The sequence below is a fragment of the Canis aureus genome, unplaced genomic scaffold (assembly GCF_053574225.1).
Source record: "Canis aureus isolate CA01 unplaced genomic scaffold, VMU_Caureus_v.1.0 ptg000163l_RagTag, whole genome shotgun sequence".
Taxonomy (NCBI): domain Eukaryota; kingdom Metazoa; phylum Chordata; class Mammalia; order Carnivora; family Canidae; genus Canis; species Canis aureus.
Window position 1 is genome coordinate 100,105 of NW_027554461.1, and position 20,431 is coordinate 120,535.

Genomic DNA, 20,431 nt, shown 5'->3' on the forward strand with positions numbered 1-20,431 from the left:
GGTTTTTTTCCCTGTAATTACTAGTCTTCATATCTTTGAAATTTCTAGGGAAAAAAAATTTATTTCCTGGGGAAAATGTTTTGAGTAAGCCTCTAAACCTCATCTGCAAAATAAGAAAGATCACACTGACTTCATAGGGTACATGAGGATTAAAGGGGCTAGCTAACATATGAAAAGTAAGTACAAAGTGCCTGACATATTAATATAATATCATTATATAATAGAATTTATTAATATCATGTAGTAATATGTAATATCATTATAATATATAATAGCTATGTCATTATTACTCCATTTGCCTGTATTTACTCAATCCTTAGGCTAGACCTAGAAGGGTCACTATTTTTTTTTAGCCCATTTTACAGAGGAAACTGAAGCATAGATAATTAAAAGGCTATTGATTTTCTTACATAGTGACATGGCAGGATTTTCCTGGTAAGTTGTAGAATAAGATTCACACCTTGAAACCAGCTTTAAACTGGGGCATCTGGGTGGCTCAGTTAAGTATTAGTGATTTCAGCTCAGGTCATGATTTCATGGGTCATGACATTGAGCTCTGCGTTGGGCTCTTGGGCGCAGCAGGGAGGCTGCTTGGGATTCTCACCCTCTGTCTCTCCCTTCCCACTTGCTGGGAAGAAATCTTTAAAAATAAAGAAATCTTTAAAAAAATAATAAGAGGAACTTCAGATTTACTAATCTCTTACTTTCCTTGAACTCTCTTCTGATCACTACTCTACTTACTCAGTTGGAAAACAACAAATACATAATGAGAAGTTATCTCTCCTATTCATTCATAGTCAAAGCTACCTTATTGGGCTTTTATTTTCTAACACCTTCTATCTTCCAGCCTCTTTTGTTTTTAGTTTATAGATGATAAAATATTACAATTAAGCATAAATACTTAACCTTAACACTTAAATACCTGGCACTTAGTTGGTAGTCACTATTATTTATTGAAGGAACGAATGAATGAAACCCAACACTAAAGGGAAAAAAAGACTTACAGAAGAAATAAAAACTCTAATTCTTACACCACCACTCAGGCTAATGATAGGACCAATGGAAGATAAAAATAGAAGAAAGCCTGAACTAGATGTGGAAACTAGGAAAAGTGGCGTTACATGCCAGAAACATAACAGAATTTCTGCTAAATATAAAGGGAATGGGAACAAACTATAGGAAGTCACAAAAGGTCAACTGTACATAGAATTTTACAAACTGTTTTTATCATTATCTCTTAAAATTTTTTTCCAGGTGAATATCAATATTACCACTTCATTTGCTTATCAACATCTCATTACATGTATATATATGATTTATTTCATTCTTGCTACCATTTAATTGTATCAATTTTTGCTTTTATAAAACTGGCATTGAACATTGAGAATTTTTCTTATTTTTAAAGGCACCTGCTTGCAGAATGAAAACATGATTACAAAAGTTTTTTTTAAAGATTTTATTTATTTATTCATGACAGACACAGACAGAGAGAGAAAGCGAGGCAGAGACACAGGCAGAGGGAGAAGCAGGCTCCATGCAGGGAGCTCGACGTGTGACTCGATCCCAGGTCTCCAGGATCACATCCCAGGCGGAAGGCGGCACTAAACCACTGGGTCACCGGGGCTGCCCTGATTACAAAAGTTATCAAGAAAAAAATAGATAAAAGTTAGTATATATGACAAAAGATTAAAAAGCAAAAGAAGTTGAAAACAGCAAAATAAGATGACAGAAGAGCAAATATATTAGTAAATGAATATAAATGGAAGAATGTACCTCTTAAGAGGTTAAGAAAAAAACCTGTGTTCAGGTCTGAAGCTAATCAACTTCATTCAGGTTATATAAGGCACTAGAAGGAAAGTTACACATAAAAAATTAAAAGGATATGCAAGAAGAAATTAGGCAAATGGTTGTATAAAGGACCCAGGTCTTTTCCATCTCTGTGCTCTGACATCCCTGTTTGGGTTTTTAGGCTTCTAACGAGATGGTTGCAGCGATTCTGGGTGTCTTACCAGAAACAGCAATATCCAGGTGGAAATAAGAGACCCCAGCTCTTGCTCAGAAGAAGGACACTTTCCCAAAGACTCCCTACCTACCCACACACTTCATTTTGGCCAGCACTGAATCCCACGCCTAATGATCTATCAACTGAAAAAAAGAATGGATTCACCCTTAAACCAAACAAACCTTCTCCTGAGACACTTAGCTGTGTGAGAAAGAGGTGGCTACCTGAACAAAACTGAGGTCCTGGTTCTACTAGAAGAGGGATAAATGGATGCTGGTTGAGCAACCAGTGATGATCACAACACCAGATAAATAGGAACCAAAGAAAAGGTGATGTATACTAAACAGATTTAAGCACAAAACAGCATTATTAAAGATCAAGAGCTACTTAGTGATAAATTTACCAGGAAGACATAATTATTCTGATTATGTATCCACCTAAAAACATAACCTCAAAATACATGCCAAAAAGTAAGCAGAAAAACAAGAGGTGGCAGGAAGGGGTGGCTAACAATTTAGATCATAGTGGAAAATCATATAGATCATAGCAGAAAGAGGTTAACATACCTTTCTGAGAGGCAGATTGAATAGATCAAAATTAAGTAGAAATTGAGAAAATCTGAACAACAGAATTATTAAGCTTGACATAACATATATATGTGTGTGTATACATATATATGTTGTATATGTATACAGTCCTATAAATAAATATGGCATATACATATTAATTTCAAGCACACATTGAACATTTTCAAAAACTGATCACCACTTGACCACAAACACAACTCAAAAATACAATGCAACAAAGTTACAAATGCAATCAATAGCTAAAGAGAGCCAAGAAATTGATAAATTCAGAAATTTTAAAACCTACTTCTAAATAATTCATGGGTTAAAAAGAAATCATACTGAAAATTACCAAATAGAACTGATTGGCAATGTAACCCGACATATTAAAAACACACAGGATTATTTTCAGGGAAAATTCTTTCTAAGCAAACTGGAGTTAATCTTTTTCCTACAGCATATTTCCATCCCAAATGCTGACAGTGATAGAAAAACTTAGGAAAACATCTTACTTCTTCTATATACATTGGAAAGATTGCCCTTTGTTCTTTCTTTCCCTGAATGTTTTCATGAAGCCTCAACCAGAGTCCATATGCTGTTCATTTTCTCTTTATTAAGCATTTTTGTGGCAATTTTATACAATAGCCAGTCCAGTAATGGTCAGCCTTTCTCCACTGCCACCCCATAGAGAAATGTTTTCCTTATTCCATCAGGTACCTATCAGAAAAATCTCCTACTCTCTTGACCCCTCCACAAAGAAATCTAAATTGCCTTCCTTGGTGACTCTTCACAACTCTACACATTGGTAACCTCCTCTTTCTAGAACACCCACATGTGAATTTAAAACTCTATAGACAGGAGAGATATTGGTTCAAAGCCATGCAACATTTACCTTCTAACAGTAATTCAAATGTGTTGCATGGTCAACCTGACACAAGGAAGGAGGAAGAAAGAAATTAGCAGTTTGGTGTCTGCTCTATATACAGAGAGGGTGTGCAGAGAGGCTTCCACTTGACTTATCAAATGTGTAGGATAATAAACCCAAGTAAGGAAGATGAATGGGATGACTTCAGCCTCCAGGTATATTATAAAAATAATACATTATTATTTTACTTGAAATTGATTTGTTCTCATGGGTATCTAAATATGCACAAATATTTTTATGGATCATATGTTTGGTAAAGAGTGATTCTGCACATGGTTGCATTAAGGAAAACCCATTTTAGTTTCCTTTGACTTCATTCTAAGATCACAAATGTTGGCACTCTTTACCCGAACAAAGGATACACTTCCTTAAGCATGTTTCATGATAATAGCTTTCATTTTATTTTGGTTGGCTAGATGTATATGGCCTCTCCAAGTCCTCAATTATATAACCTGGGATTTCCACATTGTTTTTGACAGAAAAGTAGAACAAAAATAAGTTATGCAGACAAAATTTGAAACACATGATATGGAATTGAAAGGACTTAGTGATGAAAAAGTCTGAGTTAGTGGTAATCAAATCTTGAAATAGATTTGTTCTTAAGCAAACAGTTCAAAGTATTTGGCTATGCATCACTGTTTTTTCAAGCTTGAAAAGATTATATTGCTCTGTTTCTCAACTATAGTATATTTACAGCTGGACTTTGAAACTGATGCAGTAAACATCAAACTCTTATTCCAATCTTGAGTTATATTCTCCATTAAGCAGCCACTGCAGGGCTCTGGCTTCAGTATCACAGTATCAAGACTTGGTACAACTGAGGAAAAATAATAAGGTTTGAAAACTGTGGGCTGTTGCAATAGATATTTTGCTTTCATCATTGCAAAAGGATTGAACTGTTTTAATATTTTAATGGTATAGAGCCAGGTTATATTAAACACTTATTTAGTATCTATTATCCAATATCTTATAAGCTCTTAGTCTATTTGGGGGTTATGAATGTTTGTGTGAATCTGATGAAAGCTATGGCTCTGCATCCTCAAAATTTTGATGTAATTTCAGTGAGTGGGCTCATAGACTCATAAATTCACTCATGGATCCCAGTTAAGAATCTTAGCCCTAAAGAATCTGAAAATGTAAACTCTGAAAAAAAAGGTTTTCCTTGACTTTTGGAACACAAGATGCTCTTATTAGACACTAGATGTACATAGGAGACATCCATTTTAGGTAATTTTTAAAAGAACACTCATGAGAATATTAAAGAGAAACTATGTAATTGTTAGAAAGATTTTAAGATTTGAAATCTTTTCACCAAAAATTGACATCAACCTCAAAAATGGATAGCTAAAGTGCTAGATTAGATTCCAAGTTCAAATGGTTTTATTTTTCTTTTTTTTTTTTTAATTTTTATTTATTTATGATAGTCACAGAGAGAGAGAGAGAGAGAGGCAGAGACACAGGCAGAGGGAGAAGCAGGCTCCATGCACCGGGAGCCTGATGTGGGATTCGATCCCGGGTCTCCAGGATCGTGCCCTGGGCCAAAGGCAGGCGCCAAACCGCTGCGCCACCCAGGGATCCCCTGGTTTTATTTTTCATTTTTTATTCTATTAGATAAAAAAAATGCTAACTCACAATTATAGGTCATCAGAACTGGCAGAAAATGTTTTATGGATCTGACAAATGGCTCTGGATATTTGGATTGAAATTATGGACAAACTTCCAATTGAGGACTACTTTCAGCATTCTGTCAAAGACCAAATCAAGGAACATACCACACTCAAGAGCTGGACTGTTGTATGCTTTGAGTTGGAAGTTAGGGGCAAATGATTTCCATTCTTTGGTTCCATTTGACTCTGAAAAGCATTCCCACTTCTGTTACAGCATATGTATGTGGTTTTATAATGTGTCCAATATGATGTCATTATTTTTTTCCTCTGAAGATGGAAGAAAATTGAGTATTTGATGTTTGAAAGGACTTATACACAGCATGATAGAGCTGTTTGCACCAGAGTTTGATTTTATTAAGAAATTCTCTTTTTTTCTCTTAAACATCAAGAAATTAAGTTGTTTTTGGCTCTGAAGTGATAGGATCAGGCCATTAACAAAACCCACTATACTGCAATACAAGCTACTTTGGCAAACCTCTTGAAATCATGGCAATGCTCTTTGCTAGCATTTTTTAAGAGGAATTGAAATATATAATATAACATTTCTTACTGAAGTTGAGGGCCTTCCTCTCACTTTCAACATATGATAAAAGTGAATATTGTACATGTTCATCGTTCACTGAGCATGTTGAATACAACTCATTACCAACAGTTCTAATTTGGTTATAGTCCCATTTACCACTATTACCCCCATATTTTTTTAAAGATTTTTATTTATTTATTCATGAGAGAGAGAGAGAGAGAAGTAGAGGGAGAAGTAGGCTCCATGCAGGGAGACTGATGTGGGACTCGATCCCGGGTCTCCAGGATCACAGCGTGGGCTGAAGGCGGCCTAAACCACTGAGCCACCCGGGCTGCTCTATTACCCCCATATTTAATCAAGGATAAAAAGCATATTAATGGCCACTATATCAGATAGGACATAGATACTGTTGCAGGTTAAACCAAAATACAGAGCCTAAAACAACAGAGAAGCTTATTTTTTTTTTTGAGAAGCTTATTTTTCTCCAATACTAAGGATCTTAGTATTCAAGGTGGTGCCAAGGGTCTGTCCCATAAAATCAGCAGATGGCCATGTTCCTTCTCTCTTGGCCTAGTGCTCTTCTAGATGTTGCCCTTGTCTGCATTGTCTAATAGAGCCCACTAGATCCATAATTAGTCATGGCAAGGAATAAAAGAGAAGGGGAGGGTACAAACCATAAAACTGTCCATGTAACTCATCCAATAGCTATAGTCATATGGCCACAACTGGCTGCAAGAGAGGCTGGAAGATGTCACCTTTATTCCGGGTGGCCATGGACCCAACTAAAATAGTCTAATACCATAAAAAGGGGAGATAGAGGATGAACATTGAGTATAAATAGTAGTCTTTGTCAGAGCCACCCTGTAAATCAAGCATTATGGGTTTGACTTTCACTCGAAACCTTTTATTACCAAGCAACACATTTCTTACCAGAGAATTTGTGTTCTGTCCGTTTAGCCCAACTTTTTTCCTGCTCTTCATAAGGGAACTTTCACAATTGTTAACTAAACCAAAAAAAATAAGGTTTTTCAGTGATAAATAGAATTTTTTTTTAAAAAAGAGCACTTTCTCCTAATCCTTTCCCAGCATATATTCTTTGAACAAATTATTATTAAGCATATAAGTAATTTAATTCACTCATAAAGTAAAATATCTGCACACATACACAATTAGGGAGTTTTCTTTTTTTTTTTTTAAAGATTTTATTTATTTATTCATGAGAGACACACAGAGAGAGAGGCAGAGACACAGGCAGAGGGAGAAGCAGGCTCCATGCACGGGGAGCCCGACGTGGGATTCGATCCCGGGTCTCCGGGATCACGCCCTGGGCCAAAGGCAGGCGCTAAACCGCTGCGCCACCCAGGGATATAGGGAGTTTTCTTTTGGTCCAACTCAAATTGGGAATTTGTTGGTTCTGGTCACAAGGACTTCCAAAGGGTGATGCCACCTTTCGGCACAAGTTGTCTAGAGTCCACACTTGGGGAACAAACTTCAGGGTATGTGTCAGAGGTTTTTTTTTTTTTTGTTTAGTTTTGTTTTTTTTATTGCAAACAATAGAAATTAATTCTGGCTAGCTTAAAGGGAAAAGAAAAGAGTGCATCACGTGGAATGGGGATTGCTCATAAAAAAAAGAGAAAGCAAAGGACCAAGTCTCACGAAGGACAGAAGTCAAGTCAGGGCAGCCCTGGGTACTAATGGAAAGACGCTCAAAGAAACCCTACCTCAATGAATCAGCTCTAGCTGTGTTCTGTCCTTGGTCACTATGCTCTGGTTTCATACTCTGGGAGAAGATTCCAAAGCTTTTTGTTATGGGCTTAATTGTGCTCCTGCCTCAAATTCATATGTCAATGTCCTAACACCCAGTACTTCAGAATATGACTGCAGTCACTGGAAGTTCTGAGAAAATATATAATGGCCTAAATATCGTACAGAGCTGCCAAGTAATATAAAATAGAATGATTGCCTTATGATATAATAGTAATTAAAATAACTATTATCATTATTATAGATAACATGTATTGAGTACTACTGTCTGCCAAGAACTGTGAAGGACACTTTTCTGCGACATGTTATTTAATACATTCAGCAACCTCATGAGCAACTGACCATTAACTATTATCTCCATTTTTAAAATGACAAAACCAAAATTAGTGATAAAACCAGATTTTGAATCTAAACCTATCTGAACTTAAAACTAGAATTCTTGGGCAGCCTGGGTGGCTCAGCGGTTTAGCACAGGCTTCAGCCCGTGCCTTCAGCCCAGGACCTGATTCTGGGGACCTGGGATAGAGTCCCACGTCGGGCTCCCTGCAGGGAGCCTGCTTTTCCCTCTGCCTGTGTCTCTGCCTCTCTGTGTCTCTCATTAATAAATAAATGAAATCTTTTTTTAAAAAAACTAGAATTCTTATGCTAGCAAGCAATATTACCACTTAAAGTATTCAAACAGTAGTTCAACTTGCTATGGAGGCAGAAATCATAATTATCATTTTCCAAACCCATAATCTTTGTGGGAGTTTTTGATTTATAGAAGCACTATACTTTTCTTTGCTTCAGCTTTGGTTAGTACATTCTTGGGGGAAGGAGACTGAGGGGCTTAAGGAGCAATTGTTAATGAAAAGCTTTTGAAAGTTACAAGATTATTGAACTGTGTGCTACACTGAACAAGACAGGTAGAAATTATTAGATCAAAACATATGCTGACAACACAAAGAGAAATTGAGGAGTCAATCCCATTTACAATTGCACCAAAAACCATAAGAAACCTATGAATAAACCTAACCAAGGAGGTGAAAGAAAGACCTTTACTCTGAAAAGTATAAAACATTGATGAAAGAAATTCAAGATGACACAAAGAAATGGAAAGACATTCTATCTTCATGGGTTGGAAGAACAAATATACTAGCCAAAACAACCTAAACATTTAATGTAATACCTATCAAATACCAAGAACATTTTTCACAGAACTAGAATAAACAATCCTAAAATGTGTATGCAACCACAGAAGATCCTAAATAGCCAAAGCAATATTGAAAAAGAAAAGTAAAGCTGGAGGATGCCAATCCCGGACTTCAAGTTATATGACAAAGCTATAGTGATCAAAACAGTATGGTTCTGGCACAAAAATAGATATAGAGATCAATGGAACAGAAGAGAAAACACAGAAATGAACCTACAACTGTATGGTCAGTTAATCTTTGACAAAGAAGAGAAGAATATCCAGTAGGAAAAAGTCTCTTCAACTAATGCTTCTGGGAAAACTGGACAGCCACATGCAATAGAATGAAACTGGACTACTTTCTTACAGCATACACAAAAATAAATTCAAAATAGATGAAAGACCTAAATGTGAGACATGAAATCAAAATCCTAGAGGAGGATACAGGCAGTAACTTCTGTGATATCAGCTGCAGCAACTTCTTTCTAGAAATGTCTCCTGACACAAGGGAAACAAAAGCAAAGATAAACTCTTGTGACTTCATCAAAATAGAAAGCTTTTGCAAAGGGAAGGAAACAATAAAAAAAAAAAAACTAAAAGGCAAACTACAGAATGGGAGAAGATATTTACAAATGACAAATCTGATAAAGGGTTAATAGCCAAACTATATGAAGAAGTTCTAAAACTCAACACCCTCAAAACAAACAATCCAATTAACAAATGAGCAGATATGCACACATAATGGAATATTACTCAGCAATGAAATCTTGGGGCGCCTGGGTGGCTCATTCAGTTAAGTGTCTGCCTTCACTTCAGGTCATGCTCCTGGGGTCCTGGGATTGAGCCCCGCATCAAGCTCCCTGCTCAGCAGAGAACTTGCTTCTCCCACTCCCTCTGCCCCTTCTCCTGCTGGTGCTCTCTCCCTCTGTCAAATAATATCTAAGGAAAAAAAAATCTTGCCACTTGCAATGCTGTGGATGGAGCTAGAGAGTATTATGCTAAGTGAAGTAAGTCAGTCAGAGAAAGACATATACCGTATGATTTCACTCATATGTGGAAACAAAAAAAAAAAAAAGAGAGAGAGAGAAAGAGGCCAACTAAGAAACAGACTTTTCACTCTAGAGAACACACTGATGGTTCCCAAAGGAGAGGTGGGGGGTGAAATAGGTGATGGGGATTAAGGAGTGCACTTGTGATGAGTGCCAGGTGATGTATGGAAGCTGAATCACTATATTGTCCACCTGAAACTAATATTACACTATATGTTAACTAAGTTGAATTTAAATAAAAACTTAAATAAAACCTACATGCCAACAATGTTCACAAGACAGTGAGCTCTAACTACTCTGGAAGACCTTCCAGTGTCCATATGTTTCAAGTCTTTAAATCATTCTGCTCTGTACCTTGTCACCAAAGAACTGACCGACCACTACCTTTTTTGCAAAAAAAGGGTAGAAGCCTACTCTTGTAAGAAACCTACTTTTTGAGGTCAGAATGAAATGTTTAGCATTATCTCTTATATAATGCAATCATTCCTCTTAGGGTAATATCTGCCAGCCTGGCCTGCATATTAGAAAATCCGAAGGGCTGTTAAACAATGTATAAACCTGGGCCTCATTCCCAGACATGCCGGTGCAGGGGGTCTGGGATGGGCTTGAACATGGGTATTTTTGGAACCCTCCTCTTGTGCTTCTGATATGCAGCCAGGGTTGAGAACCAATGCCTTGTAACTATATCACCTAACTGCACTTCAAACAAACAATAAACTCCAATTTTTCTTTAAGACACCTACCTGAATTTATTTAAGTCAGAAAAGCATCAGACTTGTCACTGGCTTTTATCCTTTTTATCCTAATGAAAGTTCTGATGGTATTAATCAATCCATCTTGTCAAACAATGTGGGTATAAAACTTTTTCTCATTCACCATCAACAGCATAGGAGATTCCTGGCATACTTGCAAAATTTGACCAAAAGATATCCATACCTTTTTGTTCTAGACTATTCTACCCTTATAGTCTGTTTAAGGGTTATTATTATTTTTTTTTAAAAAGGTTTTATTTATTTATTCATGAGAGCCATGGAGAGAGAGGCAGAGACACAGGCAGGGGGGAAGCAGGCTTTATGCAGGGAGCCTGATGTGGGACTCAGTCCCAGGACCCCGGGATCATGACCTGAGCCAAAGGCAGATGCTCAGCCACTCCAAATAGTCTCTTTAGTTGTTTTTTTTTTTTAAATATTATATATGTGAAGAGAAGTTGCTTAAGGATAGGACTTGGTAGTGTGTCCTTGTCTATTGTGACAATAACACTGCATTGCTGCATTGCTGGAGAGAATGTTGTGTTTATTGCTCATGCATCTGGGGTGATTTGAGGATTGGTTTAGCAGTTCTGCCAACCTTTGCTGGACCAGTTCACACAACTGGGGGTCAGCTGGCCATTGCCTGATCCAGGTGACTGGGCATAAGCAGGGTGACTCTGGCTGTGCCCACTTTCTCACATCCTCCAGCAGGCTAGCCCAAAGATATTCTCGTGGTGATGTCCACAGTGTTAGCAAGCCACAGACACCTTCTTCAAGACTTGGTTTGTGTCAGTCAGGTCAGCTAACATCCCACTAACCAAAGAAAGTTAGCTGGCTGAGTTGCTTATTGAGGGATGAACAGTCACCCCACTCACAATGAGATGGCCAAGGGTGTGAATACAGTCAGGGAGAAAAAACTGGAGCTATCATTGTAATTCTACAACTGTTGTAAAAACAAATCCAATAATATCAAGCCCGGAAATGGAAATAATGAAACTAAAATAAGACAGTGAAATGATGAAATAAAATATTGGAAAAACAGAATTCTTATGCAGAAATGGGAGGCCACTGGTTTAACTTTGTCAGCTTTCAACTGCTAAATACTGGAGAATATGAAGGAAGGAATTGGCTCCTGCTTGCTACTGTTTCTCTCCAATCTAATAGATGACTGTTGAACTCTATGGAATATGGACAAATCATAATGTACTCAGGAAGACTTAAAGAAAAAACATGTCACTGTGAGTATATTTCAAACCGAGCAGTTAAACTGCATCAAAATATAATGAAGTCATTGAAATTATGAGGGAATTAACATGTTTAGGTCAATTGCTAAGAAATACATTAGATACAAGTTATATCCTTAAATCTCTAAATAATTTAAAAAGCAACTTTGAGATGCTATTCTATCAAATATCTTATTATTTGTTTACGTGATTTTAAGCAATAAAACAGATGTTTGGCAGAACATTATTAAAATAGGGAACCTCGAATCCTCCAATAGTTTCATAGCACAGTTCCCTTGATCCCAATTCCAATTAGGTGTTCCTTTAAATGATTTCATTTATATGCAAATCCAGATAGAAGTGATTCCTAGACCTTTTATCATCCCAAAATTTGGCCTGGCTCTTGATCTGAATAAGCAGGTAGAGTTTTGTTTTGTTTTTAAAGATTTCATTTATTCATGAGAGACACACAGAGAGGCAGAGACCTAGGCAGAGGGAGAAGCAGGTTCCCTGGGGGGAGCCTGATGTAATCCCGGGACATGGGGAGTGCAATCTGAGCCAAAGGCAGACACTCAACCACTGAGCCACCCAGGTGCCCCAGCAGATAAAGTTTTTTAAACTTCACAAAAATGCCTTAAACTGCATGATATTTAGTGAAATGACCACATTATTTTGAATATTTTGAATTCCATATATTTGGAATAGAGGATGAACTTGTGTATGAATACTAAAATTTCTTTCTCTCTGGATCAGAGTAGTTACAGAGATGAAGGAAGGTCTTATTAGTAACCACCTCCACATAAGACACAGAAAAATAGAAATCTGTGTTAAAATTCTAAAATATGGCGTAGCTAAGATAATAAGAAATTATAAAGTTTGCATTTTTTTAATGTTTTGCTATCATTTTTTCCACATTAAGGAGTACTTTTCCATAAATGTGTTATATATATATGTGGTATTGGAACATCAGTATATTTTTTAGACAAGAACATTTTTGTACTTGAAGGAAACTTAGAGGTCACCTTATTTAGCCTCAATTTACAGAACTGGAAAGTAATCCTCAAATAAGTTGAAGTGATTTGCCCAAAATCATGCAGCAATTTAACCATCATAATGATAATATCTATTACTTATGTAATTTGCAAAGCATTTTACATTTGCAATGTCCATGAATTTTAATAACAACTTTTTTGAAGTATATGGTACAGTTTTCTTCATCTATATATTTTTAGATAAATAAACCAAGGCACAGAGAGATCGAATAATGTATCCAGCATCACAAAACTATATAAAGGGACACAACAGTTCCACTGTATCACTAGGCATCCATAAAGCACCAAATAACCCAGTTGGAAATGCAAGTTAAAATCACAATGGGATGCCACTACCCACCCATTAGAATCAGAATGTCTGAACTCAAAAAAACTGACATACCAAGTGTTGGTGATGATGTGGAAGAAATGGAGCTCTCATACCCTGCTGGTAGGATGTGACATGGCATAGACACTTTGGATAACAGTTTGGCAGCTTATTTGGAAATTAAGCATATACCTACCATATGACCCAGACTTTTCACTTTTAAGTATTTACCCTAAAGAAGAGAAAGCCTATGTCCATGCAAAGTCTTGTACAGAAATGTTCATAGCAACTCTTTGGTAATGTCCTCAAACTGGAAACATGACAATATAAATGACTCTCAAAATAGTTACACTGATTGAAAGAGCCAGACAAAAAAAAAAAAAAAAAGAGCATATAATTTATGATTTCATTTATTTAACTCTACAAAATTCAAACTAATCTTCAGTGACAAAAAAAAGCAGATGAGGGGTGGGAGTGCTGGAAAGACCTGGAAAGAATACAAGACCAAGAAGAAACTTAGAAATTATGGAAATATTCTTTGTCTTGATTGTGCTGATGGTTTCATGGGCATATACATATGTCAAATGTACCAAATTAAGCACTTTAAAATATGCACTATACTATATGTTTCAATATGTATGTCTACCCTAATAAAACTGTTCAGAACAAAAAGTGACCTAGCTGAAGTCAAGATTCTGAAAAATCTACTTAAGTATACCCAAACTTGGTGGATCATGCTGATCCAACATGTATCTTTCTACTGTTTTCGTTGAAATAAAGACTAGCCACCAAAAAGTAGGCAGATATACAAAACAAAATAATAGCATTGTCACACCTTTATGCCTTGTAAGGCAGTTACAACGAATTTTATGCTTTTTCTAACTCATAGTGCCATAAATTCTAACAAGAAGTTAGTTACGTGTTTCATTGATTTGTTTTGTTTAAATAAGAGCAAAAATTCAATCAGAGAGTCATGTAACCCATACTGTTGGGAGTGCAAATGAGAAATCTTTTAGGGACATAATTTTGCATAGATGTTTCAAGTAACTTAAAAACCATCTTATTCTTTGGTCAGATAATTACACATCTGGCAGTTTAGCCTAAGAAAATGATCTCGAAACAAAAAGATTTATGGAAAAATTGCTCCTCCAAGCATTATTTATAATAGCCAAAAAGGGAAACAAACCTAATGTCCAAAAATAAGGGAATTCTGGAATAAATCATGTCACATTGAACCATGGACTATTAAATAGCAATTAAATAAATAATTTATAACAGTTTTTGGAGAATCACTTGAAGACTTTCTGAAAAAAAAAAAAGCCAAATCACAAAATGTCTCTCCCTCCTCTTAAAACTAATAAAATGAAAAAAAAAAATAGGTTACAAACAGAAGGAAAAAAGCAATGCATAGAGAGAAGGCCAATTTCATATAATAATGCTTGAAAAGTGGCAGTCAGGGCAAGAAACAGACCAATAAATAATGTCATTTGGATGAACTCCTAACTCTCCATTCTAGAACAGTGGAAAGTGAGAGGGAGGAAGAAGGTAAATACATGAAATCCTAAATATTCTTGTGACTCCTACTCAGTTGAGGAGAGGTTATTTGGGACAGAGGGGAGCAGTATGGAACAAGAAATGCAGCAAACTCTTGTAGAAGGGAGAACTCCTTTGCCCAAGCCAGTGTCTGGCCAGTAACAAAGAATGGTGGCTCACCATTCTTGTTTTTCTTGATAGAACACATAGAGGGCTCTGCAGAGCAGTCCCTTGTGAGGCACAGACAAATAGCTCATTGACAAACAAGGATTTGCTGGAACAGAAAGCAAAGGAGCAGGGTGCCTGGATGGCTCAGTTCATTAAGCATCTGACTCTTGATTTTGGCTCAGATCATGATTTCAAGGTCGTGAGATTGAGTCTCACATCTTGCTCTATACTGGGCATGGAACCTGCTTAAGATTGTCTCTCTCCCTAACCCTCAGCCGCTACCTCCACCTCATGCTCTCACTCTCTCTCTCTCTCTTTCTCTCTCTCTCTCTCAAAAAAAAAAAATCAAACAAAACAGGGGCATCTGGGTGGCTCAGTGGGTTAAGCATCTACCTTCAGCTCAGGTCATGATCTCAGAGTCCTGGGATCGAGCCCCACATCAGGCTCCCTGCTCCACGGGGAGCCTGCTTCTCCCTCTTCCTATCCCTGCCACTCCCCCTGCTTATTGCTCTTTCTGTCTCTCTCTTTCTCTCTCCATCAAATAAATAAATAAAATCGTAAAACAAATAAAACAAAAAGAAAGAAAGCAAAGGAGAAGAAGGCAAATTCATTGTTAGAGTGAGAGCACAGGGCAGAGAAGTCTAAGGAGATTCCCACCACCCATCCCCTTCCATACCCCATCAAAGAATGTCTGTATCAAAACTCATGAGATATTCCCCCTCTTAAAACCCCTGAGACATAGCAGCATTATTCATAATAGCCAAAAAAGTAGAAACAACCCCAACGTTCATTAACTGATGATGCGAAATGTGGCCTATCCCCACAACAGAATAAAGAAACAACCTGAATAAGGAAAATGTGGTATATAAGTACCATGAAATATTATTCAGCTTTAAAAAAGAGAGAAATCCTGTAATATGTGACAAATGGGTGAAACTTAAGGACATTATGCTAAGTTCAATAAGCCAGTCACAGAAGGACAAATGTTGCATGATTCCACTTCTATGAAGAATCTAATACAATAGAACTCATAGAAACAAAGAATAGAATGGTGGGTGCCAGTGGGGAGGAGGAAATGGGGAGTCGCTAATCAATGTGTATAAATTTTCAATTGTAAAGGATGAATAAGTTCTAGATATCTGCTGCACAACCTCGTGTCTATAGACAATACCATATCATACATTTAGAATTTTGTTAAGGATGTAGCTCTCATATTAAGGATTCTTACCACAATTTTTAAAAAGTCGATGGATAGGGGCACCTGGGTGGCTTAGTCAGTTAAGCATCTACCTCTTGATTTTGGCTCAGGTCATGATCTTGAGGTCGTGAGATCGAACCTTGTAGGGGCTCCATGCTGGGCATAGAGCCTACTTAAAGTTCTCTCTCTCCCTCTCCCTTCTGCCCCTTCTCTCTTGCCCTCTCTCTCTTCTCTCTCCCTCTCTCTCTCTCTTCTCTCTCCCTTTCTCTCTCTCTTCTCTCTCTCTCTTTCCCTCTCTCTCTCTTTTTCTCTCTCTCTTTTTCTCTCTCCTCTCTCTCTCAAATAAAGAAATAAATAGTACATGGATAAACTTTGAAAATATCATGCTAAGTGACAAGAGGTCACATACAGTATGATTCCACATATATGTAGTGTCCCAAACAGGCAAATCAATAGAAAGTAGATTGGCAATTCCCAGGAAAGTAGGGGGATGAGGGAGGAGGAAGACAATGAGGAAGGATTACTAATGGGTGGGGGGTTTCTTTGGGGGATAAGGAAAAGTGCTAAAATTAGTGCTGATGGTTGCACAGCTCTGTGAATATACTAAAAAACAACGAATTGTATGCCTAAAAATGAAGAATTTTATGGTATGTCAATTTTATATTTTAAAAAAATCCTATTATTAAAAAAAAAAAAAGGAGCCAGAGAAGAGTGTGAACAGCTTCTGGGGAGAGCTGGGGGAAGTGCAAGAAGTGGCTCTGCTGAAGTGCTATAGCCTGAGTCGAGAAGGATGTGAAGCTTAAGGAAATTACTGAAGGGAGTAAGAAATGCCGCTGTTTAGATGTAATTAATCCCATTACAGGGCTTTAAATTATAGAAGAAAGATCACGACTCATTCACTAAAGATCAGAACCAGGCTTCTGAAAGTATTTGGAACACCAGCACTCGGTCCTCAAATTCTCAGGTTTCAGATAAGTGATAAGGGAATCGAGATGACTCACTTATATTCAGATGTGAGAGAACACTTTGGTAGGGCTGCCTTCAGCAACAAAATAACATATCAAGTATATATAAATTCACTACAGCAAAGAAAATAATGGAAAAGATCATAGAAAGAGAAAAGGTGAGCAATCATTGCTCATAGAAAGCACAACCCAAGGACTAGTAGAAAATCCTGTAAAAACAGAAAAATGGAATGCTATAAGCAACATCAAAGACCATCATTAGATTTTAAAAATTAGATACTAGAATCATGAAAACAGTGACTTCAAAAATGACACTATCATTACAAAACAAGCAATAGCACTAAAAGAGAATTCTGGTATAACACTAAATAAAAAAAGATATACAGGGTCACCTGGGTGGCTCAGTCTGTTAAGTATATGACTCTTGATTTTGGCTCAGGATATGATCTCAGGGTTCTGGAAGCGAGCCTAACACAGGGCTCTGTGCTCAGCATGGAGTCTGTTTGTCCCTTTCCCTCTGCTCCTTCCCTCCGCTCAAGCTCTTTCTCTCACTCTCTCTCAAAAAAAAAAAAAAAAGATATAAAAATATATGTATGATTACAAATATTTAACAGAATTACAAGAAAATACCAGGTCTGATACAAGCCATTATTTTGAGGTGTTTGGTCAATGGATCTTTTTTCCTTCTTTTCACATTTTTGCATTTTCCACGTTTTCTATAGTATGCATATGTTATTTTTATAATGTATATATTAAAAGATAATGGATTCTAAATACCATAGTTGTGGACATGCTTGTGTGGATGTCAAGTTCTATGTGCATAGTAAGTAGCAGCAACAGACTTGTAGTCTAAATGGCAGGTTGGATGGACAACACGAAGGTTTATTATCCTTCCTCCCAAAAGCTCATTGAAATTTCCAAAGAGTAAAAGGAATAAATCCATTAAGTGCTAGAAATCAAGGACGAGTATCACCAGTAAAACAGGTATCGGGAAGGGTTTCTGTAGTATACAAAGCAAATGAGGTCCCCTTTATGAAGAAACCAGCACCAAGTGCTCATAAGTGAGTCCAAGCACTAACAGGAGAAAATTGCCAGAGAAGTGTGTTACCATCTTCCCAACAAGAACTCTCTCAGCCACCTTGGGTAGAGTCAGGATATCCATGGAGCCAAAGGGAATCATGCACTGAGAGGGAGGGATGCCTACTTAAAACTTTGCAAAAGTACTAGGCTAGAGTTCCACAGAAACTGTCACATTTTTAGCAGAATAAAGTCTGAAAAACTGTTCCCTAAATAAATCAGAGGGACTGTAACTGTGGGATCCTTGTGAAACGAGAAGCTAAATATGATTATTAGAGAGAAAAAAAGGCAGTGGTTGAAAACACCACACTCTTAAGAAAGACAAATTTTCAAATTAAAAGATATCCCTGGAGCCAAAAAAGGCTAAGCAAGGACAGCAAAAAGAGAGAGAGCAAGAGAGACAGCTAGACATGGTTTATTTTTCAGAGAATAGAAAAAGAGGAAAGGCTTCCCAAATCATTTTATGAGGTTAACATATCTTTAATACCACAACCTGACAAGACAATAGAAGAATAAAGAAGAAATGCATCTCACCTTTGAACACAGGTGCAACATCAAATAAGCAATGTACAAAAAATAATAATACAGAATGACAATAAAGATTTATCCCACTACTAATAAGGTGCTTCAGCATTAGAAAAATCTAAGAATATAATCCAACACATTAAAAGAGAAAAAAGTTCCATTTGCTTCTATAATTGAAATGATTTTTGATAAAATTCAAGTGTACACAATCTTTAAAAACCTAGCAAACCAAGAATGGAAGGTAAAAAAAAATAATCAATTGTCTCATCAGCCACCCTCATTTCTTCTCTTGTGAAAGAGCTGCCGCACTTACTTTTCTCTGATGGTTTTGAAATATATCCACAAATTTTTTGATACTTGTTTCTGTAAGAGACAGAACCTAATGGTGACTCACTTCTAATGAATAGAATAAAGTAGAAGTGACAGTGCATGACTTGGGGTACTAGGTCGCTAAAGGCAGTGCAGCTTACTACTCACTCCCTCGCAATGCTTGCCCTCCGGGAAGTTAGCTGCCAAGCATGAGCAGCCCAGATGTGGAGAGGCTCAGATGGCATGGACCTGACACCCCACCAACATCCAGCAAGGAGCCGACACCCCAGCCAAAGCCAACCAGGAACTGAGCTCCCCTCACCCCCAACAGCCATGTTACTGAGTCATTCTGAATGCAGATACTCCAGTCATAGTCAAGCCTTCAGATTACTGCCACTCAGTCTGACAACTTTTTTTTATAAATTTCTTTTTTATTGGTGTTCAATTTGCCAACATATAGAATAACACCCCGTGCTCATCCCATCAAGTGCCCCCCTCAGTGCCCGTCACCCAGTCACCCCCATCCCCCCCGCCCTCCTCCCCTTCCACCACCCCTAGTTCATTTCCCAGAGTTAGGAGTCTCTCATGTTCTGTCTCCCTCCCTGATATTTCCCACTAATTTTTTCTCCTTTCCCCATTTATTCCCTTTCACTATTTTTTATATTCCCCAAATGAATGAGACCATATAATGTTTGTCCTTCTCCGATTGACTTATTTCACCCAGCATAATAGCCTCCAGTTCCATCCATGTGGAAGCAAATGGTGGGTATTTGTCGTTTCTAATGGCTGAGGAATATTCCATTGGATACATAAACCACATCTTCTTTATCCATTCATCTTTCGTTGGACACCGAGGCTCCTTCCACAGTTTGGCTATTGTGGACATTGCTGCTAGAAACATCGGGGTGCAGGTGTCCCGGCGTTTCATTGCATCTGTATCTTTGGGTAAATCCCCAGCAGTGCAATTGCTGGGTCGTAGGGCAGGTCTATTTTTAACTCTTTGAGGAACCTCCACACAGTTTTCCAGAGTGGCTGCTCCAGTTCCCATTCCCACCAACAGTGTAAGAGGGTTTCCTTTTCTCCGCATCCTCTCCAACATTTGTGGTTTCCTGCCTTGTTAATTTTCCCCATTCTCACTGGTGTGAGGTGGGATCTCATTGTGGTTTTGATTTGTATTTCCCTGATGGCCAGTGATGTGGAGCATTTTCTCATGTGCTTGCTGACAACTTCTTTGTAACCTCATTAAAGACCTTCAACTGGCACCACCACCCTGCTAAGCCACTCCCAGATTCCAACTCTCACAAACTGTGTGATATAATAAATGTTTGTTCTTTAAAGCTGCTAAATTCAGGGGGTAATTTGTTTTCTAGCAATACAGAACTAAAGCAATCAATTTTACAAGAAGGGTAGGCTTCTTCCCAGCCCAGAGGGCAAGTCTTCACTGAAGCAAGATAATCATGGCAATCTCATTGTCTATGACTACATTTTGCATAGTGAGACATTAGCGTTAAATATGCTAGAGAGGGCTGCAAAGGTTTCCTCACTCTGAGAATGTCACACATATTACCATTTCTGCCTCAAAAAGTTGTTATCTGGGGGTGACCATATGGCTCAGTCATTAAGTGGCTGCCTTGGCCTCATGTCACTATCCTGGGGTG

General features: G+C 37.6%; 1 long non-coding RNA gene across 2 annotated transcripts in view; it reads left to right on the forward strand.

The window, feature by feature from the left end:
- The window catches only part of LOC144309687 (uncharacterized), a 29,790-nt gene continuing 9,359 nt past the window's right edge, over positions 1-20,431 (forward strand). The window contains exon 1 of one of the 2 annotated variants that reach the window (XR_013375612.1): positions 1-176. This is a non-coding gene — a long non-coding RNA (uncharacterized LOC144309687). Of the gene's footprint in view, positions 177-2,006; positions 2,332-20,431 lie in introns of those variants that run through there. The other variant, XR_013375611.1, reaches the window with a different exon arrangement.